Here is an 8,115-nt window from a genome sequence, read left to right as displayed (position 1 = left end):
AGGGAGAGAGGAAGAAAAGAAGGTCTATGGGCAAATTCATCTTCTCCCCTGCTACAATCAATCTCTGGCCAAAAGAAATACACAATAACTAGGCAGGAAGAGGCCAAGATTTATGGGCCTGAGACATCTCCACTGACCAGCAACCACCTCACCCCATTCTGCTCTCTCTCTCTCTCTCTCTCTCTCTCTCTCTCTCTCTCTCTCTCTCTCTCTCTCTCTCTCTCTCTCTCTCTCTCTCTCTCTCTCTCTCTCTCTCTCTTCTCCTTCCTTCCATCTACCCCCCAACACTTACAATGATGTACTGTCTCCGCCGACTGTTTTACAAGTACATTAGCTTTATTTAATGAGATCAGCAAGTCATTTAACAGATGCATATGGAGCACGAGGCGAGAGACGCCCACTTACTCAAGGGCTCTTTATGTTGTAAAGTACATTTTGGATCTGATGTTCTGATGCATGAAAATGTGAATGTGACCCTTCTGCAAAGGGTTGAGGAGAAAAGAGGATGTTTTGTATAACGTTGTGAGATTTATTGTATGCTTGGCCTGATATGTGCTCAGCAGAGCCCCTCACATGGAGGATGTGTAACTCACCGCTCTGAAAGCACAACATATTAGAAGAGACCATGTTTTTAGAGGCCTCAACTTTGCTAGGCATCAGTACAATTTAAATCACTCTAATATAGTTTTTTATTTTTATTTTTATTTTTTTTAAATGTGTGGTGACTGTCTACAATAGTATAGATCCATGTCTTTGAAATACTGTCACTATATCAGCAAATTTGGGCCAACTCCATTGTCAGGTGCTCTTTATTACATATGAAGAGTTCAGATGCAAAAGCCTCTAAATGCCATTTTAAATTTTCTTCTTTATTGATGATTTTTATCAAACTTGTATATTTAAGTTCAGTGATTTCACTTAAATGGCAATGATAATTACCTATTAATTGTTATTTAAGTGAAATTACTGAACTTAAACATACAAGTTTGATAAAAATCATCATCAAAGAAGAAAATTTCAAATGGCATTTAGAGTCTTTTGCATCTGAACTCTTCATATATTTCTGTGATTTCCATTAAAATCTCAATTGATTGTGTTAAACTCATTTATACATTTAATTAAATCCTCCTGACACAGACAGGGTCTGATAATTAATCCATTTAAACAAATGAAAATGACAAAATATGATCTTATATAAGATTAATTAGGATTTTTCTAGTTTCTATTATATGTGTCATTCACATACTAAGGCGGTAAAACGTAACGACAGAGTTGTTTTTTCATAGGGCTGTCAATTTAAAGTAGTGTGATTAACTATGGACAAAATAATTTGATAAAAGTGAACATAATTAATCATGCCCCTTAAATTCCATAATATGGAGTAACACCTTAATGTTTTTGCCATGTGTGCAGCAAAACTACATTTGCAGTGTTCAGGTATACAGAAGAGAATGAGTAAGAACTTTGCATTTTCATTTGGAGGTGTTTCTCAGACTAATTGGATTGATTTTTTTTCTTTTCAAATTGATTTTTACTCAATTACCAGTTTTATATTTCTACTGCACACTAATTATTAAATATCACCTATTTGTGAACATAAACAGCCATTCAAGTTTGGGTTTGTAAAGTCTCACTAAGGTTAAATTCAAAAATACATCAAAATAACTCTCAGTGTCACATGATCCTTCAGAAATCATTCGAGTAACATGTTGAAAATAGTTGCGGAAAACATGATACTTTTTTAAAAATTCTTTGATTTAAAAGAACAGATTTTTTTTCTTAAAACAGAAATCCTTAATAACGTTACAAATGCGACATAAAAGTGTTAATTTAGCATTAAGGACCCACAACTTTTGAACTGTATATAATATGTTCACTCTGTATAATCTATTATTGTGTTCGAATTAGTATTAATCATTTACTAAAGCATTATAAACTGCAGTGTTAAATCCTGAAATGTTACGTTCTGTTTTAAAATCATTAACACTCATCTTCAGTTATAGGACTTGGTCAGCTATCCTAATTATTTTTCATCAGTATCTGATGTTTAAAATGTCTTGCTGCATCTGTGCATGTACTATGGAGCACTTTAAAGAGCCATCAAGTCATCCTGACAGCAAATAAAAACATACAATAGAGTAATACAGTACAAACAACAGGATGAACCAAGGCCAAGACCATTGGCTGTGTGTGTGTGTATTTCCTAAAGCCCACGAGATCAAGAGAGAACAGCTCCTCCACGCAGAGGTAAAAATTCATTTCTTGAGAGCTATATATCAAGCGGTATTTGTTTAATGAGTGCTCCTGTGGAAAGATGTATAGAACATGTCAGGCGTCCACTTGCAGTGCGTTCTGGGATACAGATAACATCACAGAATGTGACCACTCACTCTGTCTCAAAGCCCCATCCGCTTTATCTCCCTCTTCCCTGGCCCATTATAAATGAGAGGCTATGGGAGAACAAGGAACAAAAATAATGGAGGAGGGGGAAAGCCTCACCAGCACTCCGCAACCTCACCAAAACAAACAAACAAAAGAATCATCAGTGCCGGACCCGGATGGACGTTTCGTTAAAGCACTTCAACGGTGCCACCGCAATGTGCTGTAAGACATGTTGTGACGTGTGAACTGGGTGAAAAATGAGCCTTGTTTGTGGTCATCCTTTATCGGTTGAATCTCTTGGACTTGTGTTGTGGTGAACCTGCTGTTTGGCATGCTTAACTAACCTGTGCTCTCCTCTGGCGGGTCTTTGCACCTTTTAAGTTATGGAAATGAGATGCGAGAGGCGGACATGGGGGTAATTAATTGTAACTCGAAGGATAATGTTGGCCTGTCAGGGACGTCTACACGTTGTGTAACATTTTTTAAGGGGAATGTGCTCAAACTGAGAAGATCTGCTGGCGTTCCATCTTAATTGCTGTGCAGCCGGAATGCTAAAATGCTTTCTGATTTTCTTCAGCACCCCTACTCCTCTGTTCCCTCTTCTCCTTCCTGTCATAGTATTTATCGTGTTTGTAAACACCTCATACAAAGGAATTATCAATGGGCAAAGCATTGGCTGGAACATTGTGGGTGTGTGTTTTGGATGTAAACAAAGTTGATACTCTTCATGTATGTGTACTGGTTCATCTACTGGATATGGATACATAAACACATTTAAGTTTTTTTTTTTTTTTCCACATTTAAAGGTCCCATGACATGGGGTTATTTTATTATTTTATAATAATATTATTTTCCTGTGTTGCCCTTAATAGTGTTTTTATGTTTTAAAATGTTTTTAGATTAAAAATAGTCATAATTTAGTAATAAAAGGCATTTTTCCAAGCCTGATTTTAGCCTCTGATTTGAACGCTCTGTTTGAAGGGGCGTGTCTGCTGTGGGAGTTCATTGGAACCGCCCACTGCTGTGATTGGCTGACATGCTTGCACATGAAATGGTTACATATTGCATGTGGAACTCTCTCGAATACTTTTACTACAGGTAGTATAGGTTTTTACTACAACAGCTACTGAGATTAACAAATCGTGAGAAGTTTTTTGAAGTATTTAGATCTATTCCTATCACATAAAATGTTGCCATGATGAGGAATGAGCAACCAGAGGACAGTCTGTTGATTGCAAGAAGCATTATATTATCACTGCAACGCAGTGTCTGAACTCTCTCTAATGCTTTCACCAATGCAAACACCATGGTGTAGATACAGTGAGATCTTTGTTGTGCAGTATAACGTGAGTCGTTGATTTCATAATGAGTTGTCCAGATAAACTCGCGCTGGGTGGAAAGTTTGATGACTTTCTCTATTTAATATGTTCACAATTTAAATAAGATTATTTTCACCCTACTAAAAGAAACAATGTGAAGTTGATATTTTAGTAACTGGCGTGACTTACTGATGCATAAACAGTATTGAATGCTTTTGAAAGGAAGACCTGTCTGAACTTGAACAATTAGGCTACAAAACAGAAATGGTTGGTTGTAGCTCGATTTATTTTCAGACTTTCATTGAGGACAGCTCTATTGGCCCAAGTTGAGGAAACAGTCGTCGGTGAAATGAAAAACAAAACTTTGGAAATTTGTGTCGGCGCATTTCTAGAGAAAATAAAATTAACCCCCTGTTTCTTCAGAAATACTAAAACAAAATACAAAAACACTAAAAAATAATTTTGTGTTCATTTGTACATCCTAACACTGATCAACTGCCATGCTTCACTCGTTTGCAAGCCATGATGTCTCTAGGGATGCACTGATCCGATACTCAGTATCGCTATCGGATCGGGAATCGATCATACATAGCCGATCCAAATCCGATATTGTGCTTATATTATTCTGTGTTGTTAAGCCCTAAAAAAGGCACAAACAAAAACATTCTAAAGCACCATAACCTTTGTGTGAACTCTATTATAAGTGTTCTGAAGCCATTATATAGAATAATGTGAAATAGAAATGAATTCAAGATCAAGTAAACTTTTCCCTCCGCTGCGGCTGTCACTCATTCTCCATTCAGCATCAAACGGCACGTCAACACGATGAAACTCTCCAAGATGATTCAATGTTACTAATATTGTCCTTGATCTAGACAAAAAAGGTCTATAGTTTCGCATAAAACAACTTTATCTTGCTGGACTTTCTTGTTGTAAATTAATCATGTTACTTTCTACTAGGCGTCTGTTAGATCACAACACTAGAGTCAGTGCACTATAATTGTTCTTCACACGCACAGTAACTGAAATTAAAAACTGTTAAAAGAAAAGGCTCCATAAACTATTGCATAGCTATATAGTGTATAATACACTACGCATATATATGTTTTTCCTTTATGCTTTGAACTTTTCAAGGTAGACTTGATGGGCTGCGTGCCAAGACTTGTTTCTTCAAGCACATCATTCTGCGCTCTGAATGCGCATTAGCGCTTTGTGCTGTACCCTTTCCTATCATAATATTGTGACACAACAAAAGATTATTAATAGCCTTTCTTGTTCTGTCCTATCTATCATATGTTGCTGCCTCATTAAATTTGATTTGATGAGGAAAATTGATTTGTTGTTTTTCCTCATAATGAAGTTATCTGTATTAAGTTGTGTTTAACACACAAAAGACTAAAAAGAGTTATTATCAGTTCAACACAGAGTTATAGAAATAATCTTGATTAAAACAAAAACTGCACTGGTATCGGTTCGGTATCGATACCAGCCAAAATTCTGAATTTTTGGTATCGGATCGGATTGATTCTGAAAAAGATGGTCTCGGTGCATTCCTACCGAGGAAAAACTCGCATTCGTACCTCACAGCTCATTTTCTCATGGGCGAGCCAAATTCTTTGACTGGGCAAAGCAGAGAAAGGGGAGGTTACCTTTCCTCTGTATGACGTCATACCGAGGACATTCGAGATAAGCTCATCTGAGCTTTCATTTTCTCAAAGGCAGAGAAAGATAGCCAAAGCTCGGTTTACACCGATTGAAATTTCTAGCCACTGGGAGACCATATACAGGCTAGGGGAACTCATATTAATATTAAATAACCTCAGAAAGTGAAAATTTCATGTCAGGGGACCATTAAACTAAAAGGTGAAGTGTGCAGGTTAAATCACCTCAATCCAAACAGAATGACTGTCCTCAATTGTCATTGTTTAGGCACATGTTTTTATAATAATTTTCAAGCTGTTTGTTTAGGGTAGTTGCACAGACACCATCTTTAATTTTTAAGCATTAATACACACTTCTATGAAAACTATAAATATATAGATATTGGTATAGCATATAATGTCTATGGTGGAAAGTCAAGTCTACTCACACTATCCTTAATACTCCAACTCCTCTTAATAAGCTTAGCTGAGTCTGAAAGAAAAGAGAATAATGACGCTGGTGTTGATGGAAGCTGCCTCGTGGGAGACCAGATCCCGAACCCCCTCTGTGACACATCATGCCAAGAACGTGTTCGCACCAGCGACACCTCGTCCCCCTAAACCAGGGTGTGAAAATCCATCTGGATATGTAAATAAAGGAGGTGTGCGAGTGAGGACATGACAGCGCCACCGCACCTGTACAGTGCTGTACATGGGAGCTTAAAAGCTTATTCGGGTCTCTGGTCCAACTCAATCTCCTCAAATCAACTGCAGAGCTTTCAAAAGGCTCTCTGTGCTGAGACACAACATGTTCGTGACCTGTGCGACAGTGCAAGGAGGGGAGAGAGGGGTAAATTAGAAAAAAAAGCAAGCAAAATTGCCTCCATGACAAAGCCAAAAAAGAGAGAAAAGGACATTTTCGGCAGCACTGAAAGGGGCATGTGAGTCGTATGACTAGCTTTAGAGAGTTGAGCAATGGTTTCACAGTAGAAAGGCCTAGGAGTGGGAATCTACTACAGGAGATTATGGCTATTATTTGTCTTAATTTACTCTCTGCTCTTAAATGTTAGGCTCTGTACTCCCTGCAGGATAAAGACGTCCCCTGTAGCTTGGACCTCCTACATGTGCAATGGGTTTTTATTGACTGTGAGAGAGAGTTGATCCGTGTGGGCCGTGGAAGGGAGGGGTAGCCCCTGGGTCTCGGCGATCCAAACGGATGTCACACAGCAAGAGAAGACTCTAATAACGGCTCTCTCGGGACCCTTCTGGGCCTGGTGGACCGACACAAGTGCACACACACACACATAGACCGCCTCATATTCCCTCTCTAATGTCTCCTTGCCTGCTAGCCATAAACACTCACTGTCCTAACCTTCTGCAAAGCCCCCAAAATACCTCCGTTCTCTCACGGAAATGTCTAGCTTTGACAGATTCCAGTAGCTAACGGCCCTACGGAGACCAACCTTAGCTTAATTAAAATAATGTAACTTCTTCATCCTATTATCCTCAAGACTTTCTCTCCTACTGTTTTATTCTTCTGTCACAAGGGCTCAATTGTCCACCAGGATCCTAAGTGACTCAACAGGATCCAAAAAACCATTGCTCTGAGACAGCATACACCTCTCAGCGTGAGGCCTGGCGCCCAGAAGGCAACGTTTAGACCATCTGTCAGTCAAGCCGCCAAGCCTCTCTCTGTCTTCGTGATGACAGTGGACGAGCTGGACGGCCTCTCCTTGTCAGAGTGCCAGTGCTCATTGAGTCATCTTCACCCTGCACCATGTCAACGGGCCCCTTTGTTCCACGCCAACCTTTTGACTGGGGCTAATGCAAACTACTGGAAGTGAATACTGACATGACGCAAGGTGATGGAAGAGAGAAGAGCCATGGCTGCGCCCAGCATGGGGTTTGAGGAGAGTTAGAAGTGTCAAAGAATGGGTTGTCTTTGTATACAGGGAACCTGTGGGCACATAAAAAAAGGAAACAGGGAAAATTTAGGATTTCTAGACTAGACCAGGATGAGGGAAAAAACTGAAAAGTGGAAGAAGCAAAAGAAGCAAAAAATTGTGGCAGATGGGAGAGTGTGTAAACCTAACCCATAAGTTATTCCTAAAATTAGACAACAGTGATTAACACAGTCTCATCCCAAGACATCACATCACAACTGACGTCTTGGTACGTCTTTTGACCATACGTCAACATCCGCCGTTTTAGGGTACACTTTAACGTCAGTTACATGATGATCCTGGGACGTCATACAACTGACGCTTTACCCTTAACGTCAGTTAGGTGGCGGGGTAGGTTTAGGTCTGGGGTAGGGTTAGGATCCGATAACGTCATCTAACCGACGTTAAAGGGGACCCTAAAACGACGGATGTTGACTTATGGTCAAAGACGTCTCAAGACGTCAGTCATATGACGTCTTGGGATGAGATTACGCTGCAGTGATGTAGAAGCACCTAACCTAACTCTAAGCCTAAAGTTGACATTAACTGTAAACTTGTCCATTAAATCTAATTGGTTGATTGGAATGTTGTTCCAGGATCAACAAAAATATTGATCCACTAACATATTGTGCTTGGTGAAATGAGGTTCACTGTGACTGCTGGATCAAACCTGAGGCCAGTTGTGTAAACTGGTGAGACTAGTCTTACAAATTAGTAATATATATATATATATATATATATATATATATATATATATGACACACTCTCATTGTGTCAGAGTCCGCCAAAACGGGCGTGGCCCGAGTGTTTAAATAGCCGAGTCTCCCGCTG

The sequence above is a fragment of the Pimephales promelas genome, chromosome 1, assembly GCF_988280905.1.
Source record: "Pimephales promelas chromosome 1, fPimPro1.hap1.1, whole genome shotgun sequence".
Classification (NCBI taxonomy): domain Eukaryota; kingdom Metazoa; phylum Chordata; class Actinopteri; order Cypriniformes; family Leuciscidae; genus Pimephales; species Pimephales promelas.
The sequence above is the reverse complement of the archived record's forward strand: the minus strand, read 5'-3'. Positions refer to the sequence as shown.